This window comes from Tyto alba, unplaced genomic scaffold, assembly GCF_018691265.1.
Source record: "Tyto alba isolate M040663 unplaced genomic scaffold, T.alba_DEE_v4.0 Super-Scaffold_1000006, whole genome shotgun sequence".
Classification (NCBI taxonomy): domain Eukaryota; kingdom Metazoa; phylum Chordata; class Aves; order Strigiformes; family Tytonidae; genus Tyto; species Tyto alba.
In genome coordinates this window covers 21,027,622-21,052,194 of record NW_024881272.1, presented here as the reverse complement: position 1 = coordinate 21,052,194, position 24,573 = coordinate 21,027,622, and the positions used below count along the sequence as shown (strand labels likewise).

Genomic DNA, 24,573 nt, shown 5'->3' with positions numbered 1-24,573 from the left:
TTTACCTGAATATGTTCAGTTATTGTTGATGTTTACATATGCCCATACTGGAAATGGTAATAAACAAAGATAGAACCAACATCAATCACATTCGTGCTTTTTCATACTCACCTCACTTTGTAGGTACTGAGTTATATCTGCTGGACTTTCTTTTCTGGGATGTGGCAATGTCCTGTGAGCATGATAGCCAGTTGTTAGACTGTATTTGACTTTTCTGACATTATAACCATGATTGGTTCTTTTCTGCTTTTCCATTGTCTAATCAACAGAGAATTGTTAACAGGTTGTACAGTTGCAGATCAAGGATGTTCACGTGGATTTAAATAAATCAAAGAGCCCTCTTTTATAAGTGAATCAAAATCAAGCCTCTTGTAAAGTTAAAAAATGTTTTTGAATTTCTTTGTCCATTTTCTCCAATCTTTCATATATCCTTCACACTGACTCTACCTGACTTGCTCTGTGATCTCAGTGATGCTAAGAGATAATATGCTTTTCTCATTCCTTTTGCTCCAGTAATATTTTCATGGTAAACTGCACTCCTGTCTTTTCCTGCTAAATTATCTTATTCCTTTCAATGTTCCTTTTCTTTCTCTTAGTTATCTTGGATGGAGGACCTAACAGATTCTGTACCAGATGCTAAAATAATTGTTATATCTATGACATAATCTTTCCTTATCATCAGATGTGTTTGAAAATGAAGGGTAGAAGTAGGAAGAATGTACAGTGCATCTACGGACAGCATATTCTGAAGTGTGACAGATACACCATTGAATCTGCTCAATTCTTCAGCAACACCAAAGACACTGATTGGCACTAAAAAAGGGGGAGGGAGAAACGACAGGTCACTGAGTTCAATGGAATGTATTACAGAAACTGGGAACAAAAGGCAAGGAATCTCTCAAGTCTAGTCTTCTAATTGCATAGGCAGGCAGGTGAGATGACTCCTTTAATGAAAGAATCATTCTCCAGTAAAATGCAGGGGGCTTTTGTTGTTTTATTTTGTTGGCATTTTTTTTTTTCTTAACACCTACCACAGCTATTGGGAGTCTGGAAAATTCACTTTTCTGATGGTTGGAATCACCTCTGTGTTTCTTATCTACACATGAGCTGCTCTTCCATTTGTCAGCCTTGTTCTATAGCTTTATATGGCTGTTTTCCAGCCAGGTGTCTAATAAATACATTTATAGACATCAGCCATATCCCCTTTCAGCTTTTTGCTTAGCCAGACAAAAGTACCAAAGTAATTCACTCTCCTCCCTGAGTGGTTGTTCTCTAGTCTGTCAGTCATTGTAGTTGCACCTCTCTGCAGTTATTCCAGTTTTAGCATATTTTCTTGTCTCCAAGTGACAAAGACTGTGCACAGAATTTCAGATAAGGTCATGCTCTCAGGCCTCTGGATGGCATGAATATTTATTTTTTTTTATTATAGACAAATATAATACCATATTTTATGTGTATGTATAAAATATTTGGGTACACAGAGTTTATGTAATAAAAAAACCCCACTGATCCTTTTTTGTAATGACTTTGTTTCCTAGCTTAATGGAAACTATAGATTTCATGCTTCTTCTCTTTATGTCTGGATCTTTAAAAAAGATTGATCCCAAGACTGGTTTTTGAGAATTCCTGCCAGTAAACTTCCTGCAGTTTGATGCCACATCTTTCAATACCACCTGTTGCCATCTATCCATTAGACAATCTCTTATCCACTTTACAACTCTTCTCCTAATCCCCCGTTTCCTATGTCATGCTGTATCATATGCAGCACAGATATAGATAAAATGTACCACAAATCCTTTGTCTAGAAAATCAGTTATCTTATTAAAGAGAGGTAACAGATTCACTTGGCACAATCTATCTTTAGTAAATCCTTTTTGTATGTTATCCCATTTTCCATTTACCTCCATGTCTTCAATTATTTTTTCCTTCAAAATTTCTTCTGAAGAAACTGAGGTCAAACTAATGGGTTTGTAGCTGCACAGGTCTCCCTTTTAGAAATGGTTAATACATTTGCTATTCTCCAGTCAGCCAGTATCATGTCTGAGCTGCTTCCTACCAGGTTTGGGATTTTATGTTCCCTTTCTTGTCAGAACTGTGGAATGGAGCTTATTTGATACCTCTCCCTGGCCTGAGTGCACTGTGCTTTCAGGATTGCTTCCAGTCTGGTAATTTCTACCATCATGACATCTTTCCCATTATTTATCCTGTTTCCCCTCTGGTAAATATTACTGAAAACATACACAAAGTAGTCACTTAGATTTTAATTGTAGATAGATTTTTTTTTTTTTTCCATTGAATCCCCCTTGTATTGAAGTCACATGTTTTATCTGGTCTCATTTTATCTGCATGAAGGTTGTTTTGCTGTTTGTTTCAATATCACTTCCAATTTGTAGTTCATTTTGACTATTGATAATTTTCACTTTACTTTGTATTTTGACCTCTAAAACACATCTATATCCACTGATATGTCTCCTCCTGCATTCTGCATATCTCTAATAGTCTTCCTGAAGGAGTTCTTCCTTTGTGAGGAATAGCTCGACCGCTTTCTCACACATTCTCTCCCCTCCACCAGCTAGACACTTCACATAGCTTTAGCACCTTTGATTTAAAGTAATTCCAAGGCTCTTCCACATTCAAGGTCTTGCATAGATCAGTCTAATTTCATTAACAAGACCTTTTAGGTTATCAAAATTTGCCCTTTGAGCTATAAAGCCTTTTACTGATTGTTCCATTTCATTTAAATGAACTTAACTCATGATCAGTTTTTGGGTCGTTTTTTTCATAGTATCTGTATTGCTTATTAGAACAAAGACAGTATAGTATCATCTCTTACTGGATGTCGACTGCTTGGGAAACATATACATTAATCTGGTCCAAATGTATTCTGTTTGATGCATGCCATTCTTTCTTATTTCTTTTTAATCTACCAGATTATTAGAAGGCAGTTACACTGGTTACTTATGCTTTCTTCACACCTTTCCTGAGTAGCTTGTACAGTTCAATACTGTGGTCCCAATATATAATTTTACCTTCGCTTTCCTGATCATCCACTAGTATTTCAACCATAACTCAATAATCATTGATCAGAATTTTTTCTTGTTGTGTACAGTAAAAAGGCGTGAAGATGACATGAACCTCCACCAAGATTTCCTTGTATTTCTTAAGGTTCCTTTTTAACAATGTGGATCTTAGTCCCAGTTGTTTCCATGAATATTCAGCCAGACACTATTCCCATGCGTCTTCACTTTTTAGGCATTTTTCCCCTACCTAGAATTAAATGATTTAGTGTAATCATCTTTGATGTATTCCAGTGGGAATTTCATAGTGTCATTTTCCCACTGTGAAGAAAATTAAATTAAAAAAAAAAAAAAAATTCTTCTTTATTCCTAGCAGGATCCTTTTTTCCTTTCCCACCCACATCTCACATCCTCCTTCTTGGGAAATGACCTCGCATCCTGTTCTGTGGAATTGATCAGTGACAACTTAGTTGTTTCTCTTTAACACAGGCTCTCAGTTCACGTAGACACTATTTCTATTAGTCCATTTTATCTTCTAATCACAGATGATCCTGCCATTTGTTCTTCCCTCCTCACAAACTTCTCTACTATTCTCACTCCTCTTTGGTTCCTAGTCTCCTACATTTTTGCTGGAGTTAACTCTTCTGCTTTCCTTCTACCTTCTGTTTTGGTTTTGTCTGATGTACTTTTTCAGTCTCCCAGATGGCAAGCATATTCTTTAGCTTTCCTCTGTTTCCCAAACTGTTCCTCTTGTTCATTTTGTGGCAGGCTTCCCTGACTCACCAGTCTCCTCTAAGCTCTCTCTTACATGACCTCTCGCTCAACAAGTGTCCATAAATCCCCAGCTGTCTAGTCAGTTTGCCTTTTCTTACACCTTTCCCTCAAATCCACATCTTCATTCAACATTGCCTGCAGGCACATCTCTAGTAAGGTCTTCTCTGCATGAACTTCAGCAGATGACACTTCAGGCATACATATCTTTCCAGAGAATAAGATACATCCCACAGTTTCTGCATCCAGTTCACAATGTCCCTGCAATTTGTCTTGTACCCTCCACAGCTGTCTTGATTCCTTACACAGTAATTTCCTCTTACCTGTACCTTTAAGGTGAAAATCCCTCTTGTTGCTGGATATTTATTTCTTTTTCTGGGCCTTCTGGCTGCCGGTGACATATGGGTTGGTGGAACTGAATAGTTATGCCATTATCAGCTTGGCATACTGCAGGACTGAGGAGTGTATTGCAGGGTGCAGAGTAATAGGAGCAAATTTGGTTCACAGTCCATCTTTTTCAAAGCCATCTATCCAACAGGAGGCTGCTTTCCACAGCTATCATATACAGGTTTGATATTGAGACTGGACTTCTGAGTGCCCTGCTGGAGTCAAATTCATCTGTTATTACCTGGTGAGTGGTCACTAGAAAAAGAACAAGCGAGAAAATAAGAAATAAAATTTGGGGTCCAACATACAAGTAGGATATGAACAGGGTTGAGAAGTTCTAGAGAGTGCACAGGGAAGGATGAGATTTTAGTCAGGTTAAATATTATCTGGGTAAATATTCAGATATACAGAGTCTAGTTGAAGGATCATCCTCCTTCTCATAATAAAATAATCAAACTCCCAAACCTTCTTCAGTGAACCAAGAACATTTCTCAGAGGAAGTACTTTATGTGGCTCAGGCAGACACCAATAACTGTGTCACATAGCATTTATTAGAAAATCCAAATATATTCTCCACTACTATGTCCAATATCTATGTGATCATTTATCTGCAGCAAATTTTACTGTAAATGTGATTATTTCCAAGAAGCAATTTCTCATTACTAGATTAAGTATAGTACTTACCATATATTCTGTTCAGATAGAGGCATCATTCTGGAATCTGTGTTACAAGTAAATGTTGGGATCCTATAAAGAGAACTCCTAGGACTTTACCCCAGAAATGTGGATCAGGAACAGGAACACAACAGACTCATGTTGGACTCAGCTTGATCTGCAAATGAGCTGGAGTCAGAATTTAGCCCTGGTTGTCTTTGTAGACAGTTTCATTCTATTGATCTCTGGACAAGCAGTATTTTACAGTAAGACATGCTTCTTACAAAACAAAGTTCAACTATTTTAACTGCTAAATAGGAGATTTTGTCCCACCAAATAATAATTCTCAAAGAATGTTAATTGCATCCATTCCTGCTTTCAGCTGGTGTTTTCAGAACACGTGACCAGCCATTTTACTTTCTTTTCGTGGCTTTTGGTCTAATTTCTGAGCAGAAGGAATACATGCAGAAGTTCACAAAATTCTATACCATGATGTAAAAATAACTTACTCGAAGTACTCTAAACAAAATAAAAATAGTTTAGTTCAGGTTCCTCTTGGACTGAATGCAGGTTGAAGAGGGTTGAACATACTCTCATATTTCTCTAATCAGCTTAAGTACTGCATTTAAATCAAATCAGAAATGTGCAACAGGTAATGTTTGTGGTATTTATGGTAATAAGGGAGAAATTCTGAAGTGGTTGAATGCAAATTTTCTGTCTCTCTTTTGTCTTGATAGATTTGAGATAACGTTGAAAATACTGGCTGGAGCACACACCATCATCCTGTCAGTGATCCTCCTGCACAGAAGTACTTTGAATGCTGCCTTCACTTAACTATTTTAGAGACACCTGCATGCTCACAAATAATAAATCTGTCAAGGCATGCTTGGAAATCTCCCATCTCCAATTGTACAAGTTACTGTGTGCAAAATATTTACGTGTTTAAAATCATTTAGTGGGGTTTACCAGATTTATAATCATTTGAGGCTTGCAATATAAAACCCGAGCTGCATGACAGAGTTATTAAGTGTTTATAGAAATCTGATCAAATGGACCATCAGAAGCTGGGGAACAGAGTGCGCGGGGGTGGGGGGGCGGGGGGGGGAGGGGTAGGGAAAAGGGGGAATCTGTTTTAAACTCGACCATAATGACAGCTTTCCTCATCTTACAACTGTGACATGAAGAGGGAGCTGTAGCTCTTCTGAGACGCAGCTCTGCCTGAACCAGCGTATCCAGCCAAGCGCCCCGATCTCCTCTCTCCTTCCTCGCTCTCCTCCGCTCCCCTCTCTCCTTCACTCACTCACTTACTCTTCCTTTTTTTTTTCCCTTTTTTTTTTTTTATCCCTGTGCCCCTGTGCCAGTTAATTTAAATGTATCTGTTCAAGTGGAGATAATCCATGCAAATCAGAAGCACTGGCTCCCAGTGCTTGATTCACAAAGAGAACTCAGCTTCAGGAGGTCACTCGTTCACAGCTGCTCCTCCCATTATATTTTTCCCTTATTGCAGAACTGCTGCATGTATACAGTGACTGAAAGGACTCAATTTACTGCAACTGCTGCCTGGTTTTACTTACAACTTTCTTTAAAGGGGGACTTACCTTCTATCAGTCTTAATAAGGTAGGAAGTCTGATTCTTCTAAAGCCATGTAATGCCTCCAGTGTTTGGTCATTATCAGATCCCACTTTAATGATGCATATTGTTGTCAGAATTAGGTCCTAATAGAATTGCGCCAGGTGCCTGATGCTTTTTGTTACTTGTGTGTATAGGTGAAACTGTTTAAATGTTTAAATGGTGGTTTTACTGTTTATTTAGCCAGCTCTGTAGCCCCCCCTCCCTTCCTCTTCTTCCCCCCCCCCTCCCCCCCCTTCTTTTTCATAATGCCAGGTAGGTTCTTAGCACAGCAGCTTTTTAATCTACAAATGTGATCTTCAATGAAGTTTTTATTTTCTTTTTTAAATGTTTTCTAATGTCTGTGTAAGTTAATGCAGTGCTCTGAACCCCCCAAGGGAAAACAATATCAAGAGAGCTTTCTGGCCTGAAACATTAAGGTGCTATCTTTGGAGCAGAACAAACTGTTGAAAGGTTTTAAACGAAAATAAAAAGGTTACCTTTTACTTTACAGTGTTGTAAACAAGGAAACTCCAGGCCTCACTGCAAATGGGCCTGTCATAAATTTAGACCACAAGATAAACATCTAGTTAATAGAATTGCTAGCAGAAGTGGTGAAATGGAACCTCACAGTTCTCTGTTAGTACCTATTGTTCAGAAATGTTGGACAGGCAGTGCTTACTCTGCAAACAAAGTGCAACTCAGAAAAAACTATTTGAATATGATTCTTAAAAAACTTCTTAAGGAAAGCCAGGCACTACTTCATTAGTTGCATTACAACTTTGAGCGTACATCACATGAAATATTGAACTAATGCATCTGACAGCACACACTGGTTTTATGAAAGCAGACAGTAAATTTTGCATTTATTTGTGTATATTTCTTTCAATTTGTTGTCAGAATTTAGGGATGCAAATGATTAATGACAAAAACAACTTTGGATGTGTTAACTCATAAATAATGGATTTGAAGAGTAATATATTGAAAAATTTGAGTTATTCTGATTTATGCTTGTCCAACAGTAAAGTTCTTGTTTGTTGTCTTGCACAGTTGGAGTTAAGAAATGACAATTATCAGATTCGGAGCCACCCTGCTTTTGTATAGACTTACTATCTATCACACCCAAATTAATCAAATAACAGTTCTGTGAAGCTCTAGACAGAGTTTACAATGAAAATTTAGTTGACCAGCCAGGATAGGGAGGCATAGATACTCCCAAGCGTACCCTGTCTAATTTTTTCAAGAATACTTGAGGCATATGTTTTCCCTTTTACCTTTCTGGATTAGATATTTTTAGTTAGCATTCTTCAGGAAAGAGTACTTTCTCACCATATTAAGTATTTCAGTGCCTAAAATGTGGATCTATTCTCTTTGATATACAGTCTACTTTTAGAAAAAAAATGCATTCTGATTTTGGAGTACAATATAAACCTAGAGAGCCTTGTCATTGTTAGGATAAAGAAGACATCTACACAAGTATTACTGTTCAGAGGACAATCTTTCTTTCTCTGGCATTTGTTAGGTTACTGTACGTAGAATTTAGCAGATAAATATCTTTTGCTTCATGGCATTTTGGAGATCCTATTGGTATGCAGGTTACCCAGTGAGGATGGCAACTGAAAAAAGAAATATGTTTTATAGCAGAGTGTAATAAAAGCCCTTCACAATGATATAAGTGGAGTCTGACCTTTATTTCTTATCCTGTAATTAGAATTTTTATTAACTCTTTCAAGTGCAGAGTTTTCCGAGTAAATTAATGTTACTTAGGGAGAACAAGCATGTATTTATGATCTATGAGTTTTAAAAGTAAAATTTTAGAATCCTTTTTAGACAGAGAAGAAGAAATATATTCTTCCCAGCAACTTGCTCTGCACAAAGCAGTTTTGATTTATAGAGAAGAGAGATTTGATACTGCCTCTCACAGAAGAAAGAAAAGAGAAGAAGAAGGGGAAAGAAGAAAGAAAAAAAAAAAAAAGCTTTTCTGAAAAACACTTCTTTCATTTTTTGAATGAGGAGGGGAATGGAATTTAGAGAAGAGAGCTGAACTTAAGGAAAGACATTAAGGATCTTTTGTCTGACTGAATCTCTGACCAGTATAAAGTTGGGAAGTAAAGGTGATCCCTGTGGAGTTTAGTAATATACAGAGATGAGATTAGATGACTCACCACTGGAGATACGAAAAAAAAGCGAAAAAGGTTTTTCCGGGGAAGAATTTTTTGTAAGTGGATTAAAATACTGTTGCAGCAGACAGTTATTTCCTGCTTCTTTTCCACCTTTTACCCAATGACCAATGTCTTACAGGGACAGAAGTGTTCCTTAGTGAGTCATCAGCAGCATTTCATAGAGTTACTTCTAAATTACATACTCAATTCTCCTTGTAGGTTCACCAGGTTTACTTGACATAACTCAGTTTAATTCCCTGATATACTGAAATAAATGAGAAGAAATTAGGTGCTTATATTATTGAGGCCTCTGAATGTATTTTCCGTAAACTCTCAAAGGAGTGAACCTTTATGTTTCATTTCAGCTAGTGTGGACTACACAGTTTCCTAAACAAGATTCTAAGTGTCCTTCTATGGCCAGTTTCTTTTTTCTATTGATGTGGTTTCATCCTCTGCTTCTGCAAACTTGCCATTGCTATAGTAACTCAGTCAAACATCTCTTCAAGATAAGTTACCTGATACTCAGATGTAGTGTGCCTTTCAGCAGAATCTACAGGATGCAATAAAACTTGTAGCTGTATATAATGCAGGGGTCTTAACCCCATCAGGTTATTTTCTGATGGTTTTACAGAAAACACTTAAAAATATAAATTATCATCTTAAACAGATGCTATAGAGATTGTTAATGAATTACATCCAACTTCTTAAAGGCCTTAGTTGTTTGCAGCTCTAAACAGGTACATCTGCTGAACTATACCTTAGAAAAATTCTAGAGAAGGAAGAAAATTTGGGAATCCTAAAAAGTAAGATAGAGCCTTTGAGAAAATGTGCAGCTATAAGTGGGAAATCTAATTGTCAGCAAAGTCCTTGGTCAATCATCTGTCGTTAGTATTTTCTGTAATTATGTTTCCCACAGCTTCTCATCAAATTACATATACAACTATATCATATTCTCCTTTGACTTGTACTGTAGAATAGATTATTAAAATGTAACACTGAAGAATACAGACCTTGAAGATAAAGTGTGCTTATACCTCTAGCAGTTAAAAGCTGAATCAGATTTGTAACTTGCCTACTGACAGCCTTTGAAGTTACTCCTTATTTATTTATTTATTTTGGTCTAAAGGTTTAGACTGACATCATTTTATATGTTTGGAATTCTTCATCAGATGTAAAATGCTTGGTAATGACTGAAATTAACCTGAGGCTTTATATATATCCATCTTCCCCAGGAACTGCACTGAAGCTTTAGTAACAGATGAGAATTTTATGCAAACAACTATTCTCATGAGAACATTTCATTTTCCTGTCCTATCATACCCCGTTTATAATCTCTAGAGGTGCTTTAAGTCAAGTTGGACCCATCTTCTTCCTTCTCTCTCAATACCTGTTCTGGGGAGTCTACATTAAAATTTTCACAGATGAAATGCATCAAAAGAGGGGCAGATAAAAAGAAAATAAGTGGAGTGGAAATGAATCTTTAAATGGCAAGTCTGTGAAACATTGAACATGGTTATCTGACGTTATGTCAGAGAGTGTTATCTCTTGAGGAGAAATGAGCAAGAGCAGTCCACACAGGAAAAGTAATTGTTGCTTTACTTCTGTCTGTTTATTTGGGTTAGCTTGAACTGTCTTCCACTTTTTTATTTCTCTCAGTGTGAAAAGATTAACTATTAGAAATGCAGCCAGTAGGCATCTGACTCAAAAGCAATGCTCATTTGACCTTTGGACACTAAATATCTAATGCAAATGAAAATCTAAGAAACCTCAAACATCACTGAGTACAAGAAATAAGCAGAATGTGGATCAGTAGAAATTCAACCCTTTTAGAAATAAAAATAAAATAAACCACTGTAATCACTTGATTAGATTAGCATTTATTTCTTCATTCCACATCAGTGTATCAGATATTGAGGTTTTGTCCAGTATACCTGAGGCAAAAGATCTGTGGCAAACTTCTTCATTAGCTTTAACAACTGCAACTGAAATATTTGGGATCGGAATAAAGGGAAAAAGAAGGGTAAGAGATGCTTAATCAATATGCACGTATTTATCAGAGGTTAGGTTTTATAAGAGACAAAGAGTACACAGGAATTAAGATGTATTTAAAGTCTGTGTGATGCTGCCACTTCCTTATTTAAAAGTTACATTTTGTCATGTAAGGGACTTAATCCCTCCCACTGTTTTGATTCTGCCGGTTTGGTTGGGTGGGTTGAATTTTTTGTAGCCTTAGGGGGAACGTTATGTGAAAATGCATGAGTGTGAATGGATAAAAATCCTTCAGTAACTAGCCACTATTTCTTGCTTCTCTTCCTACCAAGTTATGAAGGAGGAAGGCAGAAGAGACAAAATGCATCCCATATGAGACAAAGGACTCCCTGAAAGAGGGATGCAGGTTCTGTCACTGGAAGAAATAAAGCTAGTCACAACAGGCCATTGGAGCCAGGACTTTGATATCTGACTTGCCCCTACAGAATAGTCTATGACTTAAAAACTGTGCTCAGATGAAGAGGATAAAGTACTTGTTAACGTCAAGTAACAGCCCCCATGCAATTTCTGTTACCTAGTGTTTGCACTGAGTTAAGTGAGTTCATAGAACAGTAATAGTATAATATTAACTGACAACCTAGAATTTTAAAAAGGCACAAAAGTTCAGAATTTGCTGCAGTGAATGTGAGGATATGAAATTCCCATTACCTTTACAACTGAGGCAAGAATGGTTTACTTAGAGGATATAGGGAAGGTATTTTAAGTTTTTCTTACTAAAACCTCATTGTCCATGTTGAGTCCAAACTTGATCACTATAGAAACAGCTAGCTGAATCAGCAGGCAGCTCAGAAGGACAGATCCACAGGGACCCCACATGTAAGTGACCTTGTTCCACATTTTCAGCAGGTCACAGAACTGATCTGCACCAAAATTTCCACAGTTTCAGTAGCTTCTGCACTTCCTGTCCAGTGAGTTATGTGTAACCTGGTGTCTCCTTTTTCAGGAGATGGAGGGATGGTCCACAGAGAGATGCCTGAAAGTTAAAGAAGATAAATGTTGAGCTTGACAGAAAATTAATTATGCAAGCAATGCTTGATATCATTGGTCTCCCAAAGCCCACCAGCCAGCCTTAAAAATATGTCTATAAGTGGCAAGATCAGAAGTGTTTCACAAATGTGTGCTATGTGGATAATTTTTATGTGGAGCAGGTAGGACAGACAGAGGGACAGATACACAAGAGTGTTGAGGTAATATGAGGGACAACCAAGAACACCATAAAAGGCTGCTTAAAAGTATAAGACACAGTTTACAGACAGAACATTTGGTTTTAATTTATTTAGAAATTACATTAGTAGATTGTGAAAAACTAAATACAGCATGGCATTTCTGGGGATCTTTGTCTTGTTTGGCATGTATCTTTTCTCTAACATTCCAGTCTCTCCCTTGGGCTTCCTTCTATCCCCTCAAAATATCCACAAAAAGTGTGTCATAAAACCTGTTTAATTTCCTACAAAAGATTATACTAAGTGTGCTTTTAATGTAATGATGTCAGTGGTGGATGATAACATGTATTAGGTAGTACAAACTGCTGATTATCTGTCAGGATAAATCTGTTCATTTCAGAAATAGCAGTCTGACAACCCCCTGTTGTTAATCATGAAAGTACATGCTAATGCCAGGTACTGTTTGGTTGGAGTCTCTCAGAGGAATGTGTTTGTTAGATTTTTGCTTTGACAGTCTTTACACCAAGTTTTGCAAATTTTCTGCATGTATATTTTTAAATATTTTTTTTAAGAGAGAGGCTAGAGCAAAGCCGCTGATCTACAATTTAGGTTCACAGCAATTCAGAGGAAGGAATGACTTGTGAAAAGAGAGACTGGATTATAGGATTACACAGCGGTTCAGACTGTGCCCATGGCTGTGTTCATCTTTAGTAATTTCAATGCAGACCCATTAGTGATGAACAAAAAAAAAAAGCAACAGGAAAGTTAGGGAGTTCTTTTTCCCCAGGAGTCACTCCTCTTGTATTTGTTTATTTGTTTTTCAGTATTTCCAGCAGTTCCTAATTATATCCTGAACTAAAAAGACCATCTCCAGATTAAGCTCATACCATTCCTCTTTAATGAGATAAATGGTAAAGTGAACCAGGCAGCTTTTATAATGCTGTGAATTTGACCCAGCTTTTGTGTTGTAGAAAATGAATGTTACATATTTTGAGTGAAACATAAATGCAATACTGAGGTACTGTTTGCCAAATCTTAGGTGAAGAGGTATTTTGTCTGACTTTATTGCATTTTGATAATTTCATGAATGCTGTAAAATGCTGAATAGCATAATAAAAATTGATATTTATATTGACATTTCAGAATTCTAAATAGAAACTGAGAAAATCTAAACAGACTTCAGTATCTCCACAGCTGTTCCTCCAAACCCATCTGAGTTCTGGCTAATTCACTTTTTCTTCCCACATACCCTCAATTGGTCCTAATATAAACATCTCTCTCTAAAGCAATTTGTCCCCGGAAGATTATGCACATCTTCATTTTAATTCAGAATTTACATGTGTACTTTGCATATTTTTGCATCAGTATGTGTGTTTTAAATTAGATAAAGGTCACTGTCATTCATAATCAAGAAGAAGGTGTATAAAAGGTCAGGATTCAATAAAAAAAACCTGATTAGATGTAGAGGTTTGTTCGTATGATTCAGTATATCATTGGATAAGTGGAAATCATGAGTCAACAAATTAACCTTGGTATAATGGGTTACTTGCTTCATTAGGATCAGAAATGAGAGTCACAGATTTTTTTCCAATGTACTCCTTGTTTGTCTCCGTAATAATAAGAAAAACTGTGGTGTTGATAGTGACACAACTGAGTATTTTTATAATTTAATTTGTCTTAAAATGCAACACAAATGACAATTCTTGGGGTAAAAAAGGAACTGAGGTACCAAATACATTTGCTATGAATGTAAGTATCGATGAAATAAAAATTATCCAGTGTAAAAATAGTTAAATTAATATAAAATAATGTCCCATATATTTAATATAGGCATTAGCTTAAACATATTAAAAAACCTGTGATGAGTCAGGCTTTCAAGGTCTAGTGTCAGGAAGTGTATGTGAACTAAGAGCAAGGATAAAGTTGCACTCCACATATTGGTTCTGCCACAAATTTTCCATATGTTATTGGGTAAACCGCCTACATTGACTATGCCTCCACTTCCATCTGCAAAAAAGGAAAAATAGTAACAGTGCTTACATTGCAGGAATGTTTCTGTTTCTGCACATGGATTTACCAAGAGGGCCGAGATTTCCACCACTGCCCTGTTCATTACCCCATATTCCTGGTCACTTACTGCAGTGAAAATGGCAGGGCTGTGGACCTCTGCACTTGAAAACATCTGTGGACTCTCCAGTAATATTCTCTGGAATAGATGAGAAATATTAGAAGTGAACAAAGTCCATATTTACAAAATAATCTAACAGCATCATTTCTACAAAATGTTAATACCATATTCTCAACTTCAGACTGTACATACCTGGTGCACATTTTTATGATTCCATCATAAGGTTTTCCAAACAGATTTTTTTGTGGTGGTTTTCTGTGTCTGGGTGTTGGTTTTGGAATGGATTTTTTTTTTGCCTGGAAAATGTTGCAACTATTTTGACCTGTACCATAGCAGAAAAGTCTATTAGAAAAGCAACATTACAATTGAAATAGTTATACATGTCAATGTTTCAGACATTGTGTATTTCTTCAAGCTTTCTTCACGTCTGTGTAGAATAAATATCAAGTTACTACTTGTTCATTTTTTTTCCCTTGGGGAGCATTCTGTACCTATTAAATCCTAAGTATGAAAGAAAATTAGACTTGCCTGTTACCACTATAAACTTACACCAAATGGTTTTCAAATAACATGTAGGTAATCTCTCTTCTGTAAACATAGAGATTTGGGGTTGCTCATAATTAAAGCTGCGAGCATCACAATTTAAGATGACTCTTTTCTGATGTTCATATGCCTCATTCTCTCCCAAAATGTGGTGGAAAGAAAATACACTGAAGCATAGTAAGCCTTCCTTGTTTACGATATTGTTTGGATTTTATGCAGTTTTATTACAGCTATAGCATTCGTTCATTAGTTAATTCTTTCAAGGTCAGTTGGGCATGAGCAGGACTTTCAGATGAGGAGTTAGCAAGTGAGATTGTAGTATCTGTTTCTGATTGTTAAAAGGATCAAACAACTTTTTGTAATAGCCAGGCTTAGATAAGTGTAACTCCCAGCTCTACTTTTCCTCTGTTTCATAGGTTTATAGGCCTGAGTTTTTTGATTAGTGCCCACCTTACAGAGCCTCACTGTAGGCAGACTCCTGATTTATGCTGGCCTTGGAAGTACCAAGCTACATAACCAACATGGGAGTGCATGGTGGGTGTACCTCTGAGGGTGCACATAAATTAGGAGTGCGCACTTGAAGCAAATCTCCTTGTCCTCCCAAAGCACTGATCTTTGGGTCACATCCAAAAATAGCCTTATTCCTTCTGGGTATCACAAAGCTATAGGACATATTTCAGGAGTGCCTCTGATGCAGTTTGACCAGTTGTGGGCATTCAGACCACAGGACCAAGCTAGAACTACCCTGAATTAAAATATCATGAAATATATACGACATGTATGTTGGGTTCTCAGTGTTAGGCGATTCACACTACAACCTGACTTCTAGTGAGTGATAGTACTTACTAAGATAGTCATATCCTGAGACATATCTACACAGAGAGCTGGCACTAGAGAGAATTCACCAGCACTAACCCTTATTTCAATTTTGAGGACTCATAGTGTGTCCAAGTCTTGCTGCAGACATAAAAGGGAACTTTGGCCATCTCATCAAAGCTAGGAAGTCATACGGATCAAGGAACACCCTTTCTGTACTCTGGCCATCTGTGACTGTCATTCCATAAGGAAAATGCTCCTCATAGTCTCTCTTCTCTCAATAATATCTGCACAGTAACAACCAGAATTGGGTCCTATGTACATAGAAAGAAAAACTCCTCATGCTCTGAAGCTGAGGAAGTGACCTTAGGACAGTGGACAGTGTCTAAAAAGTGAAAAGAAGGCTAAACCATAGGAGTTTTGTAGATGATAACACAGCTATTCCAGTCAGTTTTGTGAGGGCTTTCTCTGTAACATTGTAGGAGGTAACACACAAGTGAGAGAAGCAGTTTGTGTAAAACGACCAGACTTCAGAGTCCTCTCCCCAAAGCAGTGTTGTATTGGCTATTTTTGCAATTAGGCTGCTCTGTCAGGAAGGGTTGTTTCTCTTGTTCTTGCAGTATGTCATACAAATATTTGGGACTATGATAGCATGCAGTAGTCCCTGCCCACACCAATTTACTTTAGCTGTGTAGATCTATCATTTTGTAAGTGATTTCTTTAGCCCATAGTGCCTGTGCTGGGATGTCTCTGAAGACAAGGTGTTGGAAATCAAGTATCTCCTCATTCTGACACTGGTTTGTAAGGTACCTTTGGAGAAGTCACCTATGTGAATTTTTCCAAACTTAAAGTTGTGAATTTAGATTTCATGTTTAAACATCTAAATTAGTGGTCTGGTTTTAATGTGTGCTGACACTTACATTTTCAATCAACTTCAAAGGGAGTTGTAACTGCTCAGAAGTCTAAACCTATGAAAATCAAGTCAGTTAGACACTCAAACTTGAAAGGTTTCTCCCATACCATTATTGTTATTTGCATTACTTCAGTAGCTTGAAACCCCAGTTATAGGACCACAGTGCTAGGCACTGTATTTTATATATCTTTTTTTTTTTCCCTCATTTCTTTATGTGTAAAACCTGGCATACAAGGATGTTGTGATGATTGTTTGGTTAATATTTGTATATAGCTTTGAAAAGTAAATGTTCTATAAACACAGAATATAATTATTCATGGAAGAAAATGGTATTCTTATTATTCATTCCTTTTTGAAATAAGTTCCTTGGGTTTTGAACCTAACCTTAAGAACCAGAGCTGATACTGCATGCAGAATACATATGATAAAATACAGGGGCCAAATTAATAATTTGCTGTTAAAATATATACTATACCTGTAGTAGTTTGAACAGTAAACAGAAATTAAATAGTCATATACTGTGTTTAATTTGATCAGAAATCCATGTTAAACAACTTTTCCATTATCCTCTGAGAAATTAAGTAGGATGATGAACCACAAAGCTTTCCTTAGAAACTTTTGTCTTATCCATACCTCTTTAGTTATGCTGATCCCTTATTAGCAAACAGTAGTCTCTTTGTAAATGGGACCTACGTAAAGCTTGCTTCTTTCCCTCTGGATTTAATAACTAAGCTGCTTGGAACAGCTTTGATGAAACCATCTTCTTCATAGAATGCAGTTCCAGCAGTGCTGATAAATTCCACAAAATGGTGTCAATTTTACCAATGTTTTCTTTGGAAACAAAACCAGGAGGGAAACTAGTAACATATTGGTGTTTTCAGAACAAAACTTTATATAGAAATTATTTTTGTTTATATATTTTTGTTACCACAACCTTATATAACACAAAATTAAAATTAAGCATTTTCATTTTGTCAAAATGTTTTGCTTAAAAAAAAGTTTTTCACTCACAAATAATTAAGAAATAGTTTAAAGATAATTTTTAGTACAGAACTTTTTAAAGTGTTCTGTGAATCAGTGTTTCCAACCTCTGAAAAGCTAATGAGTGTTCCCTTTGACTTCAGTTAACATTGCATAACTGCTATATCTGAGGAAACGCAATCATGATCTGCTTGAGTTTTTGTATGCCTAAATGTAATATGCATATGTATAATCCACCGGATCCCTAGTCTTAGATTAAACCAATATGTAAACATTTCTCAAGGAAAATAATTTTTTTTTTTTTTTATATCAGAGCTTTTACTGTTTGCCAGTGGAACGGCCCATGCCTGTGACACCTTGACATAGGCACTTCCCAGTGCTATCAAATCAGGAGTGCAATTTTAATATATGTAAAAGGGCGGGGGGTTTTTTGTGGTTTTTTTTTTTTTGGTTTTGTTTTATTTTTTTTTCTTAAGTACAACAAGTGGTTTAAAACCAGGCTCTAACTGATTAATAAGTTTGTTCATGCAGACCTTCATTCAGGCATCAGGAATAAGTGCTCTGTCTGCTTGATAAATATCCAGGCTAAACACAAATGTTGTTATTTGTCAAACAGTAACTGTTTTAATGGGCAATTCTTCCTGATCTTTAATAGCTATAAATTGATCTCCAGAACTCAGATGTCACATCATAGTCCCAGTATTTCTAAGAATCCAACTTTAAGGAAACTACTGTACAAAAGAAGGAAATGTTTTAATTTACTCCAGAGACAGAGTATATTAGGTATAGTAATGAGGATTTTAGCAACAAGGAGCAATTCAAGGATATTATTTTTCTACAAAGCAGATAATACAGTAATCAATCTAGACAGACATTGTATATCTTCAAATACTTAGGATTTTAGTAAAAGTAATCATCAGGAATTCTATTTAGACTTTCAGACCTTTATATCTTGAGCCATTAAAAATAATGATACATGATTTTAATCTGGTTGGTGTAAACTGATTGATTTCTTGCTTGTAAACTGCATACTCTTCAGATAGATCAATTTTCACATTTACCATATCTAATTATTTTCTGTTTCCTTCTTGCTTTAAAAAGCACAGATCATTTGGGGCTCCCTTTTCTTAACTGACAGTTCCTTGACAGTTAATACAAATAACAAAATAAAGCCTGTAGAAGAAATATGTTGTATTTTATAAAAGGTTTAGCACAAGTGTTTATGTCCTCTGAGTACAAAGGGCTGTGTATGCTTCCTTTATCTTGTAGTCTCAGGTGGTGGCATTAACAAACCAACATTTTCTGCATTTCATACATAATGTTCCACGTGATTTCAAACCTGAGTCTCAATAGCTGAATGAAGCTTGCCCTAAAATGAAAAGAAATATATATGCTCCTGAGAAAAAGGGCCCAGACCCGTATCTTCTGTGAGATCTGGGAAAGTCACTCTTTCAGAAACTGCATAGAGAGATCAAATGTGATAATAAAGGCTTACAATTCTAGGAGGTTTCCCTAGAATAGTACTTCAGAAATGTGAGGTGTGAAAGAAAGGCAATCTGTGCCAGATACTGATTAAATTTCAGTCATCTATCTAAAGAAATCCCTAGTTGCTTGTAAAATGCTCCATGTAATTACATTAACTACAGTTTTTAAAGCAATTTACACATTAGCCTTTATCTTGGGTCTTTCTTTGTGGGTGCATTTCTTCTCTGGAATCAATATCCTTAAAATATATGTTAATAAGCTATATGAATTTGTAGCCATACAGACGCTAAAAATTCTATCTCTAGTATTCCTCTTGGATTCCTCTTGGCTTTTGGAAAAGCTTAACTGTAATCAAATATAACACTCTGGATGTTGAACTAACATTGTTCAATGACCCCAGTGGTAAGTCACAACCATATTTAAAACTGTTAAGGAGTTAGGTTTTCATACAAAATCAAACCAGGATATATTAAAATGCTGACAGAATAAAATAATATTAAGGGCTAAACTTTGTCCTTTGCTAGTTACACAGGTGCAAATGTCAAACTTGGCAAATCCTTCCATAACTTTGTGTGTCCTAATCTTTCAAATCTTCTAGTCATTGGACATGGAAGATTTTGCTAATGCAGGAGCCACTTACGTAGTTATAGGATGAACACTGGCCAAATAAAAGGGGTATGGCTCATTGCTGTGACATTCCAATTTTAAACTAATGCAAGTGTGAATTTTGGAAGGAAACTAAACTGGCTATTTCATTAAAGTTGTACTAGCTAAAAACAGAAGAAAAGCAAGGACTGAATCAAACACCTCACAGTCAGTAAAACTGTCCCCATCAGAGTTTCACAGTGCAGCTGCAGGTAGCTTTAAACACTTTTTGTTGTTGTTTTATTCTGTTTGTTCAAGGTGCCTTTTGTAACTGCCAAGCACAGTAAAGCTCCTTAGTTATTCTGCATCTTATTGTTACCAAGGTTATTAACCTAACCGGGGCTAATAATATGAAGCACATTTATGTTTGTGTAGGAAAACTAGGGTCACTAGAGATAATCCAAAAAGTTGTTCCACAAGGGATTATCTAGGATGCTGTTTTCCAAAACTGTCACATATCAGAAAAAGGGCAAAGCACTTGTAACTCTTGTGATTGATCCTCTGTCAAGTCATGATTGCTGTCACCATCAGGTTACATTCCTTCAACAAAGCAGTAGGTGCTGCTGCATTTTAAGCTAAACCATTTAGGCTTCCAGTGTCATATTCCCTTCCTTATCTCCTTCCATACTTCATTCTCTCACATTAAGAGAGATAAATTTGCAACTGAAAAGAGAAGATGGTGTGCAAGATCCTTGTGTAGTACATATTGCTATACCTTAAAATTATCAAATTAGTGCCTCTTACATGCCACCATTAGTTTTATTGTTCTTAGCTGTTACGTCTGGCTAAGGACCCAGTTCTGCACACACTAGCTATTATGTGGGGAAGCAGAACTATGTGTGACACCAAATACTATATTTGGGCCCAAAGAGTTTTCATAATTAGGCTTACAGGCCCTGAAATCCCAAGGCTAAAACACTTAATTTACTTGAGCTGTGAGGGTATGGAATGATTCATCTGTTAAAGGTTAAATAAAGGCTTTAGTGGCCTATTGGAAAAAACTGTACGTTTAAGGTTCTCATGAAATAACAGACATTTTTCAACCTGATTTTGAAATTAAATGCTTGTATATGGTTCTGTCCAAAGACTCTGAAGCCCCTCTTGTATCATCTTGTAACACTGCTTTGTTAGGCTATGGTCAAGGATGTACAGGACTCTGTCTTTATCTATCCAGAGCACTCCCTGTGTTTTTATACCCTGTTGTCTTTCAGTCTTTGAAAATGCTCAGTGGATAGACCCAGAGTTCTTAGGTATTTCCATGCATTTTTCTAAAGAATGTCAGAGATTTTGTTGAATTTTCCAGTGAATGCTGACATTTGTAATTTATTTACAATAATTAATGTATTGTAATTAAATACCTAGGTTTTTTTCAAAGGCATTTACTTCCAAAGATATCAGTCAGTAAATCTGGTAGATTTCCTGCTCTTATATCCATATATTAAGGTGCAAGTAAGACTTGAATTAAACATTCACTTTTTGTTTTTAAAGTTAAGTTTTTCCATGATCAACTCTCATTTAAAATGGTTGTCAGTTAACTGTTGATTTTTGCAAAAAATTCTCCACTGAGTGCCAATCTTTACAAGATCGTTTCAAGTAGACTCATCGAACTAAATTTTAGCTTGCCTTGCATAAAAGGTAGTGCTCTGTCTGCTTTGACTTAGAGTTCATGGAAAAGGATTCCTGAGTATGCAATGGCAAATGGCTCTTCCCACAGTGGTCTGTTGCCTTCCTTTGCCAGAGGTTGCCATCCTCCCATCTCTGCTTGTGGAGGAGTTTGTGTACACATTCCTTTGCATTGCAGGCAAAATGAGCTGGGAAAGCTTAATGGACTATTGAAGGTGAGTATGAACTAACCCAGCTCATTTTGTCTGAAATGGATTGAAAAGCACTCACATGACCTCCTTCCTCTGTCAGAGCTCTAGGGTAGTAGCTTCCTGTGATGGAAAACAGCACCAACTAATTCAGTGAGATCTTGAAGAAGACTTTTGTCTGTGTCCTGAAAAGCAGGTTCATAAGTCACATTACCTTTTCTCCAGCCTTTACAGAAAGACTTATATCAACTGTAAATGAGGAGTTGACTTTTAAGGGAAGCTAAGCAACCAGCAGTGAATTACAAGTAGGCAACACAGCTTTTTTCTAAGCTATGGCCGTAGCCTCTATTGGTCATTTCAATTACTGAATGTCTAGGGGCAAAATGTCCAGGCCAAATTTAGCAAAGTCTGTAACAGCAGTAGTAAAATGCTGTCTCTGGCAAATTCTCTCTTCTCTAGATGGTGGTTCAGTTTTAAAAATTACTGTCTAGGTGGTTGAGACTTCTATTATCTTTAGCGAAGAGACTTCCAGAGGTGAAAGGCCCTTTCAAATAGCCTATATGCTACCTCCCAGGTTTTAACCTATCTTTCTCCTTATAAATAACATAGAGAAAGCTGGAGAACCTAAAACGTCCACATAAATATTCCAGAATAATCTCATTTTCTTCATATTCACGAATGCAGCTGATGCCTCCATTATTTCATACATTAGTAAGGCCACTGATTCATCTCTGCTACTCTTTTGCCCTCTAATATAATGTTTGAATCAGGAATTGTTAAAGTTCTCATTAGGTTTGTTGTGGGGTTTCATAATGAATTCTTTTTTGCAAGCTGGAGAGTCTTTTGATTTTTACTTGCATATTCATAGAAGAACTATGTCATAAACAAAGTCTAAATCTGGCACTACTCTCTTGCTAAGCCATGCTGACTGTGTTGTATCTTTCTACACTTTACCTCATAAAGAAAACAATGTCAATGCCAAGTATGGAAGGTGAAGAAGGTTGCTATTTAAAGGATAATTTTCTGGCCTATGCAGCACCATTGGAGGAAGCACATCATAAACAAAACAAATGTACATCGCTTTTCTTCCACAGTGCAAAATTCTGTCTTGGTCTATCTCAACAGAAAGGACAATACACTTCTCTGTGAAAGATTGTTCAGTACAATCCAACTGTTCAATAGGAATGCATATCTTCCTATATGTACATATATAGAGATAAGTAAAATATACACATATTTTCAAAGTCCTTTTTTAACCCATACTCTCCCTTTAACACAAATGCCCATGTGAATCAATGAGATTTATCCTGTCAACATGAAAAGAAAAGCATATATTGATAGAGAATGTACATTCATACACTGGTCAAGCAACAGATTCAAGCTTAACTGATATGTTTCATTCAGTGGCAAGAATATTTGCTTAGGGCAGCAAAAAAAATCTGTATCTCCTAACGATGTGGAACTGCATTCTTTATCTCCCCTGCTGCTAGCTTGCTTTTAAGGCAGAACTGGAGATATCTATCACAACTAAATAGGTATTTTGTAAATTGTACTTAACTTAGCTACCTTTAAGAAAAGTTCCAAACCACACACTGTATAACCATTGCCAGAGATTTTATCTAGCTTGGCAGGAAAAACAACTTAATGCTACATTCTTCTTGCCAATCAGCACAACAGAATTTTGTTTTTTATCGCCTCTCAGTTAACAGGCCAGTATTACACGCAGAATTTTGACTTTCAGTTGCTGTTTTCTTTTATACTGAAGGCCTGTTTAGGGTACTCACAGAAATGTCAACAATAATACAGAAAATCACTGTCATGTGAAATAATTGATTAGCTGATCAGTTTCCCATTCTATTTTTTAAATATATTTTTCCAAGAATAATGATCATATATATAGAAATATAATAATTTTCCATGCTAAAGTAAAATAGTATTTGACATTAACAAAAGGTCAGGTGTCATACTGTAAACCACAATGAGTATTGCTTTTAAAGATTATTGAATTACAAGGTACATATATTTGACAAAGTATAGAATTCCAATAACTGCCATAGTAGCAGTGCCCTTTTATATGCCATGGATTTATTGATGTTTGCTAACTGTAAAAATGCAAAACAGTTTGCATCTAATAGACATTATCAATTTAAAAAATAAAAATGTCTCATTGAAGAACATGTCTATTTTCAACAATTTCTTCTGATTTTGTATACACATTTGGACACTCAAATATCTGTGCATCCCACTGTGATTGTGATTCATGTGGACAAACCTATGTTCACTTTTTGAAGGCACTTTTGCATTGTGCTTCCTTATGCAATAATAAACCATACCTTTTTTCTTTTTCTTCTTAAAAAAATAGTGATACTGCCCTGTAAACCTGATCTGTAACTTTTCAGAGAAGTAAGTTAAAATAAGTGTGAGGGCAGCATTATAGCCTCTCCATGGTATTTGCCCACACCACAGAACTGTCATGTTTGGTGTGATTGACTGGCCTTAACTGAAGTCCCAGGCCTCTTTAAGGGTCAGAATCATTGTTGGAATTATGCCAAAGCTTGTCTGGATGAAACACCAGTACTTCAAGAACTGCCAGTGTGTTCAAGCTGTGAGGGCAGATTAGCTAAAGAGAAATTTTAGCATTGATAGGTCTGAATAATAATCATTTGCAAACATAGCACCTTCTATGTGTGCTTGCAGTTAATAATAATAGAAAATCTATTGAGAAGGAGACTCCTTCTGTTCCACAAAGCTGTCCCACACTACTATAAAATTCTTACAAGGATAAACCACTTATCAACCAAACGAGTTAACTTTCACTTTAAAGGGATATTACACATTCAAATTATCTCTATTTTCAAACAACTTTATCTGGTAATATCAGATGAGTTTCTTATAACAGGAGAGGTTTTGAGACTTTTGCTGTTTGTTGTTTCTGTGGTGTTTATTTTTTTAATTTGCAGCATATCTTTCAATATTTAGTGACATAGCCTAGCTGAAAATCCCAGATTGGTCAGTTCCATGTTCAGTGTTTAAGAGAGAGATTTTCACCTAAAAATCTGACTTTTAAATAGTTTCCTATATGTAGAATGTAGACTCAAAGGAAGGCAGCTATCTAACAGCTTTTCATTGGTCATCATCCTCTTGTCATCAGCAAGGGTGCCATTCAGTGTACCCTGAACTCTTCCTTCCATTGTTCATCCTTTCTGGACCTTTTAAGCTTCTGGTCTCACTACTTCTGCTAACTGCAGGGCTGTTCTCTTGCCTATTTTCTTCAAACCCACATCAGCTATTATACTCAAGAACTGAAGTCTTAATTATAAAGGAAGTTAAAATTTAAACTTTATGTGGTGCTTTCACATAAAATGAATTTTAAAAACCCCAAAACCTAACCAAACAAAAAAGACAAAACCTGCATGCAGTGTAGCTTCTGATAAGTTGA

The 24,573-nt window shown here is 36.3% G+C and overlaps 1 protein-coding gene across 1 annotated transcript in view; it reads left to right on the top strand.

Moving 5' to 3' along the window:
- Positions 1-6,168: 6,168 nt before the first annotated feature.
- ADGRL2 (adhesion G protein-coupled receptor L2) overlaps positions 6,169-24,573 on the top strand; it is a 395,600-nt gene continuing 377,195 nt past the window's right edge. The window contains exon 1 of the mRNA XM_033000458.2: positions 6,169-6,447. The gene's annotated coding sequence lies outside the window, so the exon portion shown is untranslated. The remainder of the gene's footprint in view (positions 6,448-24,573) is intronic.